This window comes from Scyliorhinus canicula, chromosome 4, assembly GCF_902713615.1.
Source record: "Scyliorhinus canicula chromosome 4, sScyCan1.1, whole genome shotgun sequence".
Lineage (NCBI taxonomy): Eukaryota > Metazoa > Chordata > Chondrichthyes > Carcharhiniformes > Scyliorhinidae > Scyliorhinus > Scyliorhinus canicula.
Genome location: NC_052149.1, coordinates 174192956 through 174212676, shown reverse-complemented (window position 1 = coordinate 174212676; position 19721 = coordinate 174192956). Strand labels below are relative to the sequence as shown.

The 19721-nt window shown below is 43.7% G+C and overlaps 1 protein-coding gene across 3 annotated transcripts in view; it reads left to right on the top strand.

The window, feature by feature from the left end:
- Positions 1 to 19721, top strand: part of LOC119965175 (peroxisome proliferator-activated receptor gamma coactivator 1-alpha-like) — a 169517-nt gene that overhangs the window by 116735 nt on the left and 33061 nt on the right. The gene's annotated exons all lie outside the window — the stretch shown is intronic.

Here is a 19721-nt window from a genome sequence, read left to right as displayed (position 1 = left end):
GACGGATGGAAAAACGTGCCAGAGTTCCCCACGCCTGTTCACTGTATATTGACTACTGCAGGAAAGTGTGAAATGGTGGATTTCATGTGAGGACAGGGTTGGGCTGATGGGCTTTATGTACTCATTGTTTGGGCTCACAGGTGAAGAAAAGCCATCATTAATTCATGTTATATTTTGAACGCAAAAGTTTAATTACGCCATGAAGAATAACAATTAAAAGACCATGTGAGTGTAATATTATCTGGCTGCATAAAATCTTGTATCTATTCAAATGTCACATTATAAAGTGGATGATATGTCTGCACTTTGTCACAAATTTTAATTTTCTCCTTGGATGTATTCATTTAAAAAATTGTTTAATAGACACCTTATCTAATTTGGATAACAATGTTCTGTTAATTAGAAACTGGCCTCACATTGCTGTGATGTAATTAAATTTGGTTGAGGTTTCTGATTGAGGTACTGTACTTTTGTGCTTGGTTGGGAATTGTTCCTCGTTGTTCAGTTGACACCCGAGATTGGTATGAGCAGTCACAAGACATGTTATCTTTCCAACATTGCAAAGATTGCATTTTCATTTGAGCAGAAGGAGTCACTTCGATTGGGTTGCACAATATTTATCAGAAAAGCTTTTCCTTATCGGTCCTATCCAGCAGTTGAACAGCATAACAAAAATATATTCATTTTTATAGTTACTTTACAATGCTTTTATGTCTTCTATGGAACTGAGGACTAATTAAGGTATAGATATGGATATTAGTTCCATATCCAAGTCCAAAAGCCACTGGATTCAGTCATCAGTGATGTGCCGTAATTCTAGCTAAAGACTGGAGATAACCCATATATCTGGATGTCAGTTGTAGTTCCTATACCTTAAAGTTTGAAAAGACCTGAAACAAATTTGAAATTGAAGCAACAAGATCAGAAAAACTTACCCTTTTCCCAGAGTATGGCAGTCTGAACAACAAAAAATATCTTTGCAGAAAACTAGCCAGGATAATTGTGTTCTGTGATTTGTACTAGCAATCGAACTATTTGATTGAGTGATATTGTATCCTAAATGCTAATAACGTAACATACCTACTGAACTAATAATTAACCATGCTGTACACGTTGTCTTAGATTAAAACTTATTCAGATAATTTTATAGGTCACCAACATTAGTTACTCAATATTGAGCATTTCACTAAATTCTTATCAAACAGCCAACCTATTTATCACTATTTATTATTAACAAGAAAAATGTGAGATAGAAAGAAAAATTGCTTTTGAATAGTGCCCTTTTATGCCCTCTATGTCCCAAGGCACCTCACAGCTAATGACTTATTTTAAAGAGTAATCATTGTTGTTTGGTAGAAAAAAAGCAGCAGTCAAAATGCACAGTAGGATCCCATAAACAGTCGTTTAGGTGGGATTGCCCAAGTAGTGAATGCTTACTCACCATCAGGAGAATGCCCTGTTTTCCTTGGAAAATATTCATAGGACCTGTAGCAGCTACCTGATGGGGCCTCAGTTTCAGGTTTTATCCACATAATAGTACTTCTGACATTGCAGTGTTCCCTTGGCACCATGAAAAAAATGTCAGCCTAGATTACATGCTCAAATGCTGAAGTACAGCTTGAACCCACAACTTGCTAGCTCAGAGGCATGTGTGTCATCACTTATTCTGTCGGCACAAAGAATGTTTCCAATAATTGAAATGTTCTGAACCTTGTTATTATGATGGTACATTATTAATATATATTTTTTAAAAGCCTGTCTTATAAATGCAATTCTACAGCCAGAAACTAACCTATGCCTATGCTGGTGCCTCGTTATGAAAAAGAAATGAGTTGTACTTCTATTAGCATTTCATTACCATTGGATGTCCCAAAGCACTTATACAGTCAATGAAGCATTACTAACATTAATGTCAGGAGCATGTCAGTCAAATTAAGCACAGTAAGCCCCCACAAACAGCAATGTGATAAATTACCAGATAATCTTTTAAGATGATATGAAGGATAAATATTGGCCAGGACACTGGGGGTAACTCTCGCACTGTTCTTCAAAAAAGCAGCTTCAGGATCTTTGATGCCCACCCCAGAGTGCCTTGGTTTAACTTCTCACTTGAAAGACAGCACTCCATGCTGCTCTGGAGTGACAGTCTAGTGCCCAAATCCTGGAGCAAGTAACAAAGTGGCTTTTGAGAACAGCCAAGGAAACCTTGATAAATGATTGAACCTTTAATTTGCCAAAAATTCCCTCTTTATGGAGAGGCGCTAAGGCTGTACTCCGGTTAGCTCTGATTGTCCATGGCTGATTAACTTGAACCTATCTCATTGTGTGGGATCCACACATTCCTGCAACCTCCCAATCCATTTTGTTGCTTCTTTGGCTAACCAAGCACCATGGAATGGGATCACTTCAGTAATTTTTAAAAACTTTTCCCTATTTAGTCACACTGGGTGGAAATAGATTTTGCACTGAAGTGTTGAAGATTTTCTGTTTATGCTGTGTTTACCTGTCATAGTACCACATGAATTATGTTTTAGTTAGATTCTACGGTATTTTCCAAATTTACTGCAATGTAACATGGGAAATGAGAGGATGCACAATTGTGTGCACTATGGCACAATGAATTTGAGTTTGGCTCGTGGGCATCAAGGTTCTTCTCTACATTACTTCCATTTAGATGGATTATTGTTCCTAAATTATTTTTTGATTCTTAAAGCTGCAGTTCATAACTGGAAGATCTGCGGTGTTGAGCTAACTGCACATATCTTTGGAAAACCTGTGGAGAACCAGCGAGTTAAATTCAATGGCCTCTTAAAACCAGATGCGGGAATTGCGATGCAATTGCTATGGGTTGAGTGCAATGTAGCAGCTTGTGAACCTCCTGTTGCCTATTCTTTTGCATGAGTGCAGCATCCTGCCAGTATGATATGTGCTGTTGAAAGGCTGGACTACATGGGAAGGAGCCAGTATTGTGAGTGGCTAGGACCAGTAAAAGCCAGAATTTTTAAAGGTACAACATGATAGATAGAGGTGCGAGTAGTTCTTTTATAAGCTGAATCTGACCTGGGACAGACAAAAGAATAGCACAACATAGCGAGTGTGGGCTTCAGGTTTTTAGACTCGAGGTTTTAGTGAAGGAGCTGCACTGGATGAAAGATGTATTCTACCCACAGGAATCACTCCAGACATGTTAAAATTCAGTGTGGGCATACAGTTAGAGGCCAATGTCATGATTCAGTGCGCAAAATGGTCTGTGACCTTATCAATTTTTTCCTTCCTTCTTTCATGTGATGTGGGCATCACTAACAAGGCCAGTATTTGTTGCCCATTCCTAATTGTCCTTGAACTGGGTGGTTTGCTATGCCATTTCAGAGGGCCGTTAGGAGTCACATTCGCATTCAGATAATAGTGGCAGATTGCTCTCCCTAAAGGATGTGAGTGAACCAGATGGTTTTTTTGCAGCAATGGTTTCATGGTCACGAAAGTAAGCTTTATATTCCAGATTCAGGAATTGAATTTAAATTCCATCACCAGTGATGGAATTTGAACCCATGACCCCAAGGCATTAGTTTGGGCCTCTGGATTACTAGTACAGTGACATTACTATTACGCCACCATCTCCCTCCCCTTAACATCCTATTAACTGCATCACTAGCCTCAGCACCATTCAAATCATTGCTCCATCAGTGTTTGCTGAGGCCTGAAATCATCAAAATAGTCTTGCATGTCATCCTCCTTCTCACATCAACTTCCAGGTTGTCTCTCACATTTCGTATTTACAAGCTGCAGTGGTGTAAGCACGTACCTCATTATTCAGTCCCACCTCTCTGCACCATGACCTTACCCTTCTTAGCGATATGAGAGCTGTGTCCTTTCAAGCAGCAAGAAGAGTAACCTAGCCAGGTAATGTAGCAAGAACAGGAAGACCCTGATGATGAAGACAAAGCACTAATACTTGATTTCATGCTTGCAGATACTGGCTCACACACTGGCACAACTCATCTTAAATTAGAGGCAGAATCTCAATTTAATGACAACGGTCAACGGATGCCTGTGGCACCACAGTGACGCAGTGGTTAGCACTGCTGCCTCACAGTCCTGAGGACCCGGGTTCGATCCCGGCCCCAGGTCACGGTTCGAGTGGAGTTGGCACATTCTCCCCATGTCTGCGTGGGTCTCACCCCCACAACCCAAAAAGATGTGCAGTGTAGGTGAATTGGCCACTTTAAAGGTAATGGGCATGGCATTTAGAAGAGATTTGAGGAAAAACATTTTAACCACCGACGGTGGTGGGAATAGAACATAGAACAGAACAGTACAGCACAGAACAGGCCCTTCGGCCCTGTATCCACCCTATACCCGTAACCCAACAACCTCCCCCCTCCCCCCCCCCCCCCCCCCCAACCTTACTTTTTAGGACACTATGGGCAATTTGGCATGGCCAATCCACCTAACCCGCACATCTTTGGACTGTGGGAGGAAACCGGAGCACCCGGAGGAAACCCACGCACACACGGGGAGGACATGCAGACTCCGATCTGGAACTCATTGATTGAAAGGGTGGTAGAGGCAGGATCCATCAATATCTAAGAAGCATTTTGATGAGCACTTGAAATATCTTCTTTAAAGCAATAAATATCTTTAGGTTTTAAAGCAGTGGGAAGGTGGCGCAGAGACAATGGGCGAAGGACCTCTCTATGTGCTGTATGACTCTATGACCCGACCTGCCTCAAGCCCAGGATAGGCAGTATGTGATGTGTGCCGAGATGCTTCAGTCCTTCTGTGGCCAGTGGACATGGGGGGGGGGGGGGGGGACTGGAGTGCATCAGCGCCTCTGCAAATGTCATTTTTAGTTGATTAGCTAAGTTTCCTTCAGAGATTTTCATTTGTTACAGTGCATCAGTACTGTCCGTTCCAAAAGGGGCATTTAGTTCTTCTTTGTTAGCATCTTTCTAATTGGATCAAAAGAGGCATGGATAATGCACCTTGATGCTGCCATCATAAAATTGTTATCACTCTATATTATCCATTGTCATTCTCAGTTAGCATTGCAGAGTCATTACAGTTCTGGTTCACTCCAGATGTTTTTTGTTCGTCTTCCAAAAGCAAAGCCCTGTTTACATGTGCAAGTCCTTGCTGCCTGTGAACTGATAAGACTAATCCGGGATCACCAGGTGACCAATGAAGTCTTTTACCAATGAGATACACAGTGGGAATGGGATAGGGTGCCACCCACATAGCTGATCTCTCCAAAATCTATTGAAAATAAATTTGTCTTTATCTAAACAGGAGTAATATAGAAGCAAAATGAATACAATAGTAGAATACTTGATTTCTTGTCAATATTTGAAAATTACTTTGAAAAGATTTAATTCCCAAGCCGCTTTACTTCTAGTCTTTGACCACAAATGTTTTGTATCTGAGAAATGTGACTCCTGGAGCCCTCCCTTTGCCTCAGGTCCATATAGTCGTTCTGAAAGAAAGGAATGAGTGCTTTAAGCCAGGGTTGTTTGCCTCTTCCCTCTCCAAGTTGGGACCATAGAAAATGAGCAATTAGTGCTCCCAATTAAACAAAGTGAATCTACTGTGTAAGAATTTCACAGGAAATGGTAGCTTCTTTGATGCCAGCTCCGCACAATTTATGCGGATAAACCAGAACTGTGTGAGTCTTTCTTGTAGGACACCTGGTGGAACAGTTGCAAAGGCTATAGAATGTCAGTGTAGGCAGGTGACAGCCTGATGAACAATATTAATTATTGCTGTCGTCTAGGCAGACTTGGCATCTGCTATGCTTTGTTAGGCAATGTGACCTCCTTGGACCTAAACGACGCAGATATCTTACAAACCGTCAACCTGTTTAATCTGCGTAAAAGCATTAAAGGTAAAAATGATATGGGGAGCTGCAGACCGCTTTAAATATTTTTCCAATTAACCAGCCTCCGATGTCAAGAACTGCTGACCATTATGAAAACTGTTATTCTATTAACAAACTGGAGATTCTAATAAAATACGCAAGAAATTAAGCAAGGTAGGTTTGGCACACGCGACTGCATCATTTTATGATGCCTGGTCATTTTCAGTGAAAATTGGAGGAAGAACACAACTCCAGAGGATGCCAGGGTGAATTTTGATTCCTGGCTAGAAGCCAATGGGATGTGTTGGCCATTGGCTCAGGTGTTCCAGTGAGAGGCCCTATATATTTTAATAGACAGGCCTCATTGACAATTTATTCGCTAGCTGTGCCTGAAATGGACAGGTCAATGCTTCATGAAGGTTGAGGAGCCGGAGCCTGTCAGCAGTTTGCCATGAAGGGATCTTTGCAGATGGTCAACGAGTGAACCCAAGACATTAGTTCCCTAAGTTTTCTTTCGAGTTCTGGAGGAACATTCCATGGAGGACCACCACTTGTTCGCCAGGTTTGGCAGCGCAGCAAGAGTGTGCTGTGGATACCCTGCTTATTCGGCATTAAAATTCTATTGAGATCCCAATTCCAATAGAACCCCAATTTACAGAATTTTGAGAGATTCCCACCCGAGACAGGCAAGTGCCTCAAGCTTTCAAAACTGCCAATCCTGGGGGTGGGAATGCCTTGGCAAGCTACTGCCTCCATTTTTCCAGGTTTCCATTGGAGAGAGGGAGTTACATTCCCCCTGTTGAGTCCCGATTCTCCTTTATGGCAGTATTCCACACAGTCATGGAATGTATCATTTTCCAGCAGGGAAGGAGGCCTGTTGGACCATTTTGTCTGTGCCAGCTCTTTGAAAGAGCTATCTAATTTATTTCACTCTCCTGCTTCTTGCCGAAAACCAGGTAGATTTTCCTCATCAAACTTACGCTACAAATTTGGGGAGTGCATTTCACAGCATGATAATGTGCTGTGTAGAAAGAATTTATCCCCTTTCCTGTGGATTTTTTAACTATGTTCCACAAGTGACATGACCTTGTAATCCAGAGCTGACTGCAGCTCTCTGTCCACTATGAAATGTGCACCTTTTACTCTGTGTTTTATAGTAGTTCAATTTTCCATGTTGTGTGATTGAATTGAAAATGCACACAACACTGCTTTTGCTTATTTGATATCTAGTATGAAGTACAGGTTGTGGAACCATTTCTAGTGGAAAGAAGTTTCCCATTATAGTTCTGATGTTCTAAGTTTGCCTTGTTAAGAATTTGGTTCGCAGTGGCAAGGTTGAAACAATGATGCATGCTGATGTGGAAGGCAGGACGGTATTGGCCAGCGTTGTGAAAATTGCATTGCCTGCTCAATTTGGCAATGTCAGAGCTCAATTGTTCTGTGACCAAAATAAAATGACAACTGCCACATTCCGTGCCTTCGCAATGGAAATTTGCATTTGCTGCCATAACACTTTGCTTGGGAGCAAAGAAATCATGCCTGTGAGGTGCTGCTCTTTGCCTTCACAGGCATGAACGGTGCCTTCTAATAATAAAAAGAGAGTATATATAAATAACACTCCAAGAACATGGGACCCTATTGGGAATTGTTTGCTGGCCAGCCAATTGGATCATTCCAGAAGTTTAATTAACTATCTACTATACTGTTGAAGTATATAAATGTCAACATGATACTGGATAAGGATACTGCTCATGTGCTGAAATACTATCTCAGTTGGTTTTTACACTCTAGCCTGCAGTGCAAAATAGGTCCCTTCACTTCAATTAAATACATGAATTGTAAAAGAGCTGCTTAATTATGGGAAACAAATCTGCCTCTTGGTCAGAGTTCAATGTAATGAAATACTTATTACGGTAATAAAAACTCTGAATTGTGGTGAGAAATGTTGTTCTTGATTCTTGTTGAAATACAAAACAAAAAGCACACAAAGTGTCCCATTTAGTATGTTGAATTAAGGTTAGCTGCTCACAGTCAGAGCACACATATATTCGGAGGTAAAACCACTTGCCTTCAGGCTAATATAGAGTAGTGACATTTCGCCAATTTTATTGAATGAATCCATGTGAGTGAAGAGTTGTATAATATCGGCAATTTTGTATCAAGAGTCTGAATTATCAGCCGATAATTCAGACTCTTGAGTGTTTTGTGCACATGAGCACGCGTGTAGCAGTTGTTGGAAAGTACGTTGCAATGGGCAGAAAGAAAAAAAGAGTGCGTTTATCGAGTGCCTTTCACAACCTCAGAACAGCCCAAATTTGCACTGAGGCAGGTCTTACGAACAGCACTGTGATTTGTTTTTTAAATTTAGAGTAGCCAATTAAATTTTTCCAATGAAGGGCCAATTTAGTGTGACCATTCCACCTAGACTGCACATCTTTGGGTTGTGGGGGCGAAACCCACGCAAATACGGGGAGAATGGGCAAACTCCACACGGACAGTGACCCAGAGCCGGGATTGAACCTGGGACCTCGGCGCCGTGAGGCAGCAGGGCTAACCCACTGTGCCACCGTGCTGCCCTAGCACTGTGATAATGACCAGACAATTTGTTTTTGTGATGGTGGCTGAAGGATAAATAATGGATGTTAGATCTATGGAGCCTAACAATGTCCGGGCAGTGGGACTGAAGTTGTGTGCTCCAGAGCTAGCCACACCCCTTGCAAAGCTGTTCCATTACAGCTACAGCATTGTCTACCCAACAATGTCAAAGCTGTCCAGGTATGCCCTTTCCACAAGAGGTGGGACAAATCCCATCCAGCCACTTACCGCCCCATCACTCTACTCTCACCTACCATCACTTCTGCCATTGTTGGTAATGATCATTGTCAGTGTTATCAAGCTGTACTTACACCGTGATAATCTGCTCACCGATGCTCAGTTTGGGTACCACCAAGGGCACCCAGCCCTGACCTGAATACAGCCTTGCATAGTGTTCAGAATCATTCTCGATTTCTCAGATACTGAAACAGTCCATTCCGGTATGCAGCAAGTCCAGGACAAATTTCAGGCTTGGGCTGATAGGTAACAAGTAACATTTACGCCACACAAGTGTCAGAAATTCCAATCTGCGTACAGATTTTTTAAAAATTCTAGCTGAAAAGGATGACGCAACAAGATTTCAAGTTTTCAGGCCTTTACTATAACAAAGAGATTTAAAGCACTAATTACTAAACACTGCGTCGGCATTTTATACTACAGAAAATAGCTTTGCCCTTTCACTTTTAACACAACCAAAAAATCCGCTTCACAGATCAATTTTGCACTGACCCTTAAATAGTCATTCAATTTTCACGGAACAAGTTCAAAGTCATTCTTAGCTCCCAAGGATCTACTACTATTCCTCTTCTTTCCCAACTTGGCAACTTTTAACCCCAGGACTGCCTTTCACAGTGAGGATTTTTCCTGGTGATTCTCCCTCTTGTGCAAATGAGATAAATCTTCCAGTGTCACTTCAAACCTTTACAAATTTGGTCTTTTCCAGATGAGAAAGCATGTTGAACCATGGAGTCTTTCAGCCTCCAGTTGCTCTAATTCACATAGTTCCTGGTAGGCCTGGGTCTGAGAGTTTCCGGGATATTTTAGAAACCCTTCGCCTTTCTCAGCCCATCTCCGTGGCAATATCACATGGACCTTGTATCCAGATATAATGTTCACTCGCTGTGTTTGACCCCTACTCTCTCTTCTCTGGGAAGTAAATTGCCAGTTTACTGCACAATTGTTTACAACCTGACATTGTCAACACTTCCTGGGACTTCCTTCCATCTAACAACCCGGACCTCCCTTTCAACATTAAAAGCCAAATCATCACACCCCAGGAAAGATTTTTTTAAATTACAGATTCTGAGCTAGTGGGCAATTTACTGTTTGCTATTTCTTCTTTTGACCCAACTCTCCTATAAAACAGTCTTCCTTTGGCGAAAGATAATTGCTTGAGGTTAAGATTAACAGAGCTCAAACCTCAGCTGGTGGTTGGAACCCTCCATTCTAGTTGAATGTGCACCTCTCATTATAACATTATTTGGCCATGATATGCCACAGAATGATATCAAACTCGGACTTGTTTGATGCAAAATATTTTATGGATGATTGTACAAATATTTTTTGTGCTGCTGTAGTTTAATATGACCCTTTTAATGATTGCATCCATGAATAGGGCAACACATCGAGGTATGTTCATCATGTATTCCAGTAAATATCCATATAAGAGCACAGAACCAGTTCCTGTGCATCAAGGTTATGGATTCTGCAGTTCTCTTTCAAATTCATTATTCACCATCTACAAACTATACCACTGAATGGGATTACCAATAGACATCAAACTTAAATGCAGAATATGCAAGAGCTATTCTGAACCTTTCAGAAATGATTACTTGGCTATTTTAGATTGTCGACCTGTAACTACGAAATAACCCTGTCAATGAATCCAGACTCTCAGTCATTTCAGTCCAAATGAATCGGCCACCTCTCTGTAAGAATGACATCACTGCAGGTCTGGGGCTGGATTTTCTGTTTTTGGGACCAAGTCCCCACGCTGTTGTGAAAATTGTAGTCTTTTACGCCAGGAAAACTGGCGTCAAAAGGCACGTCTTGCTGGGGTCTAGCAGGTAGCCTCGTAGCGCTTGTAGCTCTAGCTGCCAATACAGCCCCCAGTACTTCCGGGTCAGAGGCCGCGCATGCGCACGGCGGAGGCCTGCAGCGGCCACGCCGTGCTTCATGGCGGACTCAACCCGCGGATTTGGTCAGCAAAATAGTGCCCCGTTTCGGCCGCTCGCCCGCACACATTGCCTCAGCCCTGAATGAAGCCTCCCCTGCCCGCTGATCGGCCCACCCCCAACTGTGGTGGCCCCGGAAGGAGTCCGCAGCCACCATGTGAGGATCCCGGATGGTGGGACCATGAGAGATCTGCGCAATCAGGAATTTGGCCGGTCGGGTGCGGAGCATCATGGGGCAGGCCTCAGGCAATGGCCTGAGGCGGTGGATACTCGCCGCGATTTTCGGGGGACGGAGAATTGAAGAACCAGTGCCACTCCTGATTCTGTGCGCCAAAGCGGATTCTCCGCACCTTCGACAAACGCGATTTCGGCGTTGGGGTGCGGAGACTCCAGCCCCTGATTTGGCTCGACATTCCAAAAGGACACTGTTGATTAAGTTACATAATTGTTGGTGAAATTGTTAACCAAGAATTCTTCATCTCCCATGGATTAGTGCCCATTCATTAACTCAGAAGTCTCTATTATTGGTTTCCTACAGGGCTCTAAAATCTTGTGTGACTATTAATTCAGAACAGTGACTGCCAAACAAGCTGTTTATTGCCTAGCTGGAAAGCTTGTGTTCCATTCTGGTTTTGCTGGAAGCCTCTGTGAAAATTAAACGCCAATTAGTGAAAATCACACTGTTCGTGACCAAAGTCATGGCTTTGGGGAAACTGATTTTGCTCATTCTGAGACAGCTAAACTTGCTAATGCAAATAACATCCTCAATTGTGAGCTGCATTCAAAAACATTGTAGTTGCTGTGCAGAGAGCTACCATTGCACTTCTCAGGCCCATCAGGATTAATTGTAGATATGGGTATATAATAATCATCTTTATTGTCACAAGTAGGCTTACATTAACACTGCAATGAAGTTACTGTGAAAATCCCCTAGTCGTCATACTCCGGCGTCTGTTCAGGTACACAGAAGGAGAATTCAGAATGTCCAATTCACCTAACAGCATGTCTTTCGGGACTTGTGGGAGGAAACTGGAGCATTCGGAGGACACCCACACAGACACAGGGAGAATGTACAGACTCGGCACAGACTGTGACCCAAGCTGGGAATCGAACCTGGGACCTTGGCGCTGTGATGCAACAGTGCTAACCACTGAGCTACCATAGTCGGACTTCCCTCTCTCCAACTGTCCACTAGTTAGGTAAAGTTACACAATTGCCTCAACCAAAGAAGCACTTAGAGGACTCATTCGCAACCATGTCAAAGCACCTCATCATACATAATAGATACATTTTTGAGCAAAACACGTTATCGAAAGAATTGGTATTTATATGGTGCCATTCACAGTCTCAAAGTGTCACAAAGCACTTTAAAAGTAATGAAGTATTTTTCGAGTGTAATCACTGTTGTAATGTTGGAAGCATATTGCCAGCACTTACAGCTGAATAGCATTCACTTGCTTTGGATACGTCTTGCAGTTTTCCCATTGTGCCGAATTTAAAGCATAGTTCTTCAAAAATAAAATACTGGTTGACTTCCAATATGCGTGCACTGAGAAAGTATTTATGATACAACATTTGAAGGCATTGGTGACCTTCTCTACTGCTGAACTCTAGATGTTTACATCAAAGAATTGTGTCTGCGCCAGATTTTGCAAGAGCAATCCAAAACTAATCACACTATCCCAGGCTCTCCCCATAGCCCTGCATCTACTTCAAATGTTTATCCAATTTTCTCTTAAGGGATACAGTGTTTTCGACTTCAACTACTTGCTGTGGTAAAGCATCTCATGTTCCAACAACCTGCCTCTGTCTTGTAGATGTTGGACAGGTTTTGGGGTGTCAGGCGGTGAGAATTCAGAATTCCCAGTCTCTGACCTGCGCTTGTGGTTGTAATGATATGTATATAGGTACGTCAGTGAAGGGTTAATTATTACATCTCGCTGTAATTCAAACATTAGAGGGCGCCACAAGTTCCCAGTATAAATATCAGACCTCGGGGAATGCTGGGTTGTTAGCAAAGGAGATGGACTGCACAACACAAGGAGTAGTTTAGATTAGAGAGAGAGTTAACACGAGGTCATCGTTTGTTAATACTAGATTATAGATTACTGTTTAACAGATTCAATCTTACTTTATTAGTAGTTATAGCTCAGTAGTGTGTGTGAATTTTATTTAATTAATCGTTATTCAAGAAATTAGTTTTGGTTCAATCTAAAGATTGGTGATTTCTTTATCATCAACTCATCAGACCATTCTGGATTACAAGGCAAAGAAGAATGACATATTACCACAAAGTGTAATATAACAATGGTCATAGTATTTATATGATCTCAGTTCATTTTCTTGTCAATGGTAACCCCAGGAGGTTGATGGTGGGAGATTCAATGATGGTAATGCCATTGAATATCCCGGAGAGATGATTAGATTCTCTCTTGTTGGAGCCTGAAACCTGTGGCATGAATGGTACTTGCCACTTATCAGTCCGAGCCTGAATCTTGTCCAGGTCTTGCTGCATAGGGACACGGACTGCTTCAGTATCTTTTTCCTTAATATTTTTGTTTGAGGCATTTTCAATTATATACAGAAAAAGATAAAAACAGCATCAGTAAACATCGTTCACAAGCCTCCCATCAAATACCCAAGCCCCTCCACCCCAGCCCACTGCCTCTGCCCTGTTTTCCAACTATAGTAACAAAAGAACCCCACCCCCCTAGAAGAACCCACCCATACATCTCCCTCCCACCCCCGTTGATGTTTTACCACTCTTTAAAGAAGTTGATGCACAGCCTCCACCTTGCGAACAACCCCTCATCTGTGTCTCTGTCGGCAAACTTTACCTTCTCCAGATGCAGAAACTCCGCCAAGTCACTCGCCCACGCCGCCGCTTTAGGTGGCTCTGGTCCTCCCACCCTAACGAGATCTGCCTCCGGGCTATCAGGCAGGCAAAGGCCAACACGTCAGCCTCTCTCCCCATCTGAGCACCCAGTTCTTCTGAAACTCCAAATATTGCCACATATGGGCTCAAAGCCACCTTCACAGTCCAGTAATAATTCAGCAAGCTCACCAGCGCTAACCCCTCTCCATCTGTCTCTCTCCAAAAACACCCACCCAATTTGGGGTACTTTACCCACCCATATAAACTCCGAGATCATCCTATTGACCCTACCAATAAATATTTGGTCAAAAAAGCCAGAAGATTTTGGAAGATGATCAGAAACTTCGGCAGCACCGTCATTTTAATTGTCTGGACCCTTCCAGTCAACGACAGCAGCGAAACATCGCACCTCTTAACATCATTTTTCACCCCCTCCACCAGATTTTCAAAATTTAGCTTATGCAACTGGGCCCAACCATACGCCATTCGTATTCCCATGTATTGGAAACTTGCCCCAACCAGCCAAACCGGCAACTTCTCCAAGCCCTTTCCCTGCACTGTATGCTGACTGGGTACCACGCTCTTCTCCATGATGAATTTATATCCCGAGAACAAGCCAACCTCGTCCAACATTCCCTTGATCCTATCAAAGCTCGCGACAGCGTTTGTAATACACAACAAAAGGTTGTCTGCGTCCAGGGAGACCCGATCCTCCACCCCACTTCTCACAGCACCCCTCTATTCCCAACCCCCCACCCGAGGCCCGATTGCCAGAGCCAAAGGCAAGGGAGACGGCGAACACCCCTGCCTCGTTCCGCGGTGCTGACCAAAATACCCCAAGCTAACATTGTTCGTACGAACACTCGACGTGGGGGCCCTATACAGCAGCCTAACCCAAACTACGAACCCCTGCCCAAACCCAGAAAATCCCAATACCACAACCAATTACGCCCATTCAACCCAGTCAAACGCTTCCTCCATATCCATAGACGCTATCACTCCCATTTCCTGGTCCTTGGGGTCTTCATGACCACATTCAACAGCCTTCTAATGTTCACTGACAGCTGCCCCCCTGTCACGAAGCCCGTTTGGCCCTCGTCTATCACCCCCAGCACACAGTCCTCTATAAGAGTTGCCAGTAGCTTCGCCAGCAGTTTTGCATTCACATTTAACAGCGTTATTGGGCGGTACGATCGTACATTCCTCTGGGTCCTTACTTATCCCTTTTTAAAATAAGCGAAATTGAAGCCCGAGATAATGTGGCCGGGAGCTCCCCCTTACCGAACAACTCATTCTCTATCACCATTAGTAGGGGTCCAGGCAGCCACACCCCGATCAGCCATATCCACTGTTCAGTGAGCTCCTCCAGACCCATGACCCACACACCTCCCAGGCCTCCTCAAGATGGTGGCTGTCATTGCCCCTTAACCAACTGTGCCCACCCCAACACCATCCAGGTCAGCAGCTCATCTCTCCCACATCCAACCACCCCCTCCGCCCCATCATTCCTCCAACACAAACACCAAATGTCCCACCATCCCCCCCAACCACAAACAAAGAAAAGCATCTCCACCTAAGCACCCCATTCCCCCCTCTCCCTCACCATTCCACCCCTCACTTCAATTCCATTAACTAGCCTACCTGCTCCACCTGAGGCAGCAGCTTTTTCCCTCCTAAAATATCCTGCTGCCCATAGCCAACCTCCATGCCCACCCAAACTCCTTCATCCCCACCCCCTTCCTACCCTATCTCGTACTGTCCATGAAAGACCCCACATTTTAATACACGTCCAACAAATGCTGGGAGGGTAAGAAGTTACAACGTTTCTACCTTAACGCAGATAACTAACTAAACCCAGTCGGCAATATAAACAAAGCCAAGCATAATAACTCGGCACAAATGTAAGAAGTTCCCCTCCCTTCCGGAGTAAGTGCTTCCAGTCCGTTTCACAGATAGAGCCACCAAAGTTCCATTCTTCTCAAATGTCCCCCAGTCCATGGTCTCTTAGGCACTTACTCGCCTCCTCTCAGTGTTTCTGTCCCTCATATGTGACCCACAAATGAGCAGAATAGAACACCTGAACCTCACTTGATTCCTGAATAGGACCGCCTTGACCCTGTTGAACCTGACCAGCTCCACGCCCAGGTCCTGATAAATGCTCCGAAAGCTCGTGTTTGAAACAAACCTGTTGGACTTTAACCTGGTGTTGTAAGACTTCTTACTGTGCTCACCCCAGTCCAACGCCGGCATCTCCACATCGTCATTTCCCTTATCACACCTCGAGAGTCCTCCTGGTCTGACTGTTGCCCTTTGTTTGTTGCACTCCTCGTTTGGTGGACCTTAAACGTTCCCTACCGAAGGAGACTCACTAGTTCTCACTGTTCCTACATTTTCCACCTGCGTACCAGCCCGCAAAACGAGGAAAAAAGGGCCAAAGAATCTAACCTCGGCCAGAGCCACCTAATGTGCGATCACTCACTCCATGGCTGCCACCAGATGTGCTTCAGTATCTGAGGAGTCACGAATGATACTAAACGTTATACAATCATCAGTGAACATCCCCCCCCCCCCATCTGACCTTATTATGGAGGGAATGCCATTGATAAAACAGCTGAAGATTGTTGGGCCTTGGGTGCTACCCTGATGAACTGTGATGTCCTGGAACTGAAATGGTTAGCCTCCAAAAACCACAACCATTTTCCTTTGTGTTAGGTATGACTCCAATCATTGTTTCCCCTCTGATTTCCATTAACTTAAATTTTGCTCGGCCCCTTGATGCAGTACTTGGTCAAATGCTGCCTTAATGTCAACGGCAGTCACTCTCACCTCCCCAGAAGGAACAGGGGTAGTTGTTCCATTTCCTTAGAAGCGAGCCACTATTCAATTTCTCTAAGAGGACATTGCTCCGAGTTTGAGTGTGCTGTTGAGAATATACTCGCTTTCTAGTTTATTTAAAATTATCTAAAAGTTAGTGCTGACATCAGCAATGAAAAATAATGAAAATAAGATTTGAGATGGATGACAATTAATTTGGGAAGAAATTACAAAGAGGTTTAAAAAAGTTAATATATATGTAGGACACTGAACAGGATAGCAGGAGTGCAGTGAAATCACATATAAAAAAAATTAAAAATGTATTTCTAGCTGAATCCCCAGTGAACTACCAGAGTATATAAAAACACACGCTCGCACTTTTGCTGCAGCAAGCAGCAGTCACCTTGTGTTGCAGTGAAGGAAAGTGCTATCATTCGAAAGGGGGATTCAGTGTCGAGAAACAGATGGGGTTTTAAGTGCATTACCTGTCAACGGCATCTAGTGTAAACCTGCAGTGTGACATCAAGAGGCTGGAAGGAAACTCACTCAGATTGATTGTTCCTCCTCAGCGCTACCAAAATGTGACTTTCAGCAACCATTTAGAATTGATTACCTCAGGTCTATATACACAACAAGACCTTCAAAGGACTGATTGGAAGAACTGATTTAGACAAGCAAAATTAATTTGAATTGATTAAACCAAGGTTTACTTATTTATTTTGTTTAAAAAATCACTGAGCACACAGATCCTGCAAGCAGGTGTGACTGGAATCTTTCCTTGAGGCTTTACTACAAAGGAGACCTTGTGGGTAACAGCTTATTCAAAGCAGCACAGTACGATATATGGCTCTCCATCTTATTGAGGTATTTTGTCATTTGGAGATTGTCTGATGTACTTTGTGTGAAGGGAATTCTTCTATCTTATGATTGGAATCACACAAGGCTGTGTATTTTCTAAATTTTATTTTGTGTCTTTATCTGTTACACCAACCGATAAATGGAGGAGAATCAGTGTGGGTACCCATTACTAAAGCCCACAAAATAATTCCGTCACTCAAATGGCAATCACAGGGACAGAAGAAAATTGTAATTAACTACAATAAATGATCACCTAACATTTGCACTGATAGCACTGCATTGTAAGATTGCTTCAAACTCATGTTCAACCTTCTTATCAAGCATTGTCGAATAAATTAAACAAAGCACTATTGCTTTTTGCGTTATTGCTGTCATATCAATTGTGAGAGAGGTTTCCAGGACTCGTGAGGTAATAACACTAATGAATTTTATTTGGGTTTTTAAGTCATTATAATACCCTTTTGTCCTTCATGCCCTGGAAGTGTGCCGATTTTAGCTACTCAGCTGAATAGTATGTATATAATGGGCAGTCAAGTTGATGTCAAATTAAATAAAGTACCATGGCCCAGAAATTGGAGCATGCCCAAATCGAGTGTGATTCAGGTACAGCATGTGCAAGTAATACCTAATAAGGCCAACAGCGCGTAAGGGTGGGGTGGTAACAAAATGGGAGCCTGATGTGAGTTTGGGGAAAGTGCTGGAGGAAATTGGGAGAGGGTGACAAGGGACCAACAGTGGCCTGCAGTTTTAAAAAACAAATTCCAATAAGGGGCAACTTAGCGTGGCCAGTCCACCTACCCTGCACATTTTGGGTTGTGGGGGGTGAGACCCACAGAGAGAATGTGCAAACGCCACATGGATGGTGACCCAGGGCCTGGATCGAACCCAGGTCCTCGGCGTCATGAGGCAGCAGGGCTAACCACTGTGCCACCCAGCCTGCTGTTTTAATGTGGAGCGCTCCTGCTCCTCCTGTCTTCACATTAACGGTAAATTTTCTAATGGTGCCTCCAACGACCTTGCATTTGGGACACATCAACTTTCATATATCGTCGGGCAGCACGGTGGTGCCGTGGTTAGCATTGCTGCCTCACGGCGCCGAGGTCCCAGGTTCGATCCCGGCTCTGGGCCACTGTCCGTGTGGAGTTTGCACATTCCCTCGTGTTTGCGTGGGTTTCGCCCTCACAACACAAAGATGTGCAAGGTATGTGGATTGGACACGCTAAATTGCCCCTTCATTGGAAAAAATGAATTGGGTACTCTAAATTTATTTTTAAAAAAGTTTTCACATATTGTCCTAATATATGAACATATTTAAAGGAGACCGTTATTGGTCTCCATTATTGGGATTATGTCCCCACGCCGGCATCAGTTTTACGTCAGAAAATCTGGCATCAAAAAGACACGGATTCCCAGCCCTGCAGGGTCAAGCAGAGACCCGGAGTAGATCTTGTAGCTTCTGCTGCAGATACAGATCCCCACACTTCAGGGTCAGAGGCCACGCAAGCGCACGGCGGTGGCCTCAAGCAAGCGCACGGTGGTGGCCTCAAGCAGCCGTGCCTTGCTCCGTGGCGGACTCGGACCGAGGAGCTAGACCCACAGAAGAGATCCCCCCCCCCCCCCCCCCACGATCGGCCATGCGCCCGACCCTCAACCCCCGCACAAACATTCTCCGCCCGCCGATTAGGCCCCCCGTGGCCCGCCTCCGACCAGGCTGCCCGATCGGCTGGAGCACATTAGTTCCACGCCATCAGGACTTCAGCCGGTCGGGGGCGTAGAACGGCTGAGCAGGCCTCTGGCAATGACCCCAGGTAGGTCTCAGGTGGCGAGTACGCCATTTTCAGGGCCCGCAGAATCAGGGAACTGCCGCCGGTCCCGATTTCTTTCGGGAACATGGATTCTCCACCCCCGCGCCGGCCGCGATTTAGATGTGAGGGTGCGGAGAATCAAGCCCGTGATCTTTGCTTTCGGCCCAAATCAAAATAATGTTGAATGCTTTACTAACATTGTTCGAACGCTTTTTTGCATCTGTTTTTGGCCTGGAAAACTGATACTTCCAGATCCAATTTCACCATCTTAATGTTAGATGCATGCACAATATACTTTCCTCACGTTTTCTGTCGTCTGTTGTACACTGTGCATGGTATAAAATTAAAATTGGCTAACCCTGGAAAGTTCAGAATGTATCACATACCATTTACATGTCATCTGTATATGAAAGAATACAGGTATTGTTTTGACCTCAAAATAAATTTAAGGGCCTAAAGTGTAGATTTTGGGCATTTCCATAGTTTAACCATGTATTACCTGTAGAATTGCATACATTTTGAAAACTGTACTTAACATCTTTTATGTTCTCGGGACACTCCAAAGCGCTTCACATCAAATGATTTATTGGTTCAATCACTGTTATTTTGAAGGCAGTTACAGAAGGCAATTTATGGAGAAAGGCCACAAAACAATAAATAAACCAACTGATCATTTTATCTGCTTGTGATGTTGCAAAGGGATGAATGTTAACCTGGAAAGAGAAGTTGCAAAATATTTTATACTGTTT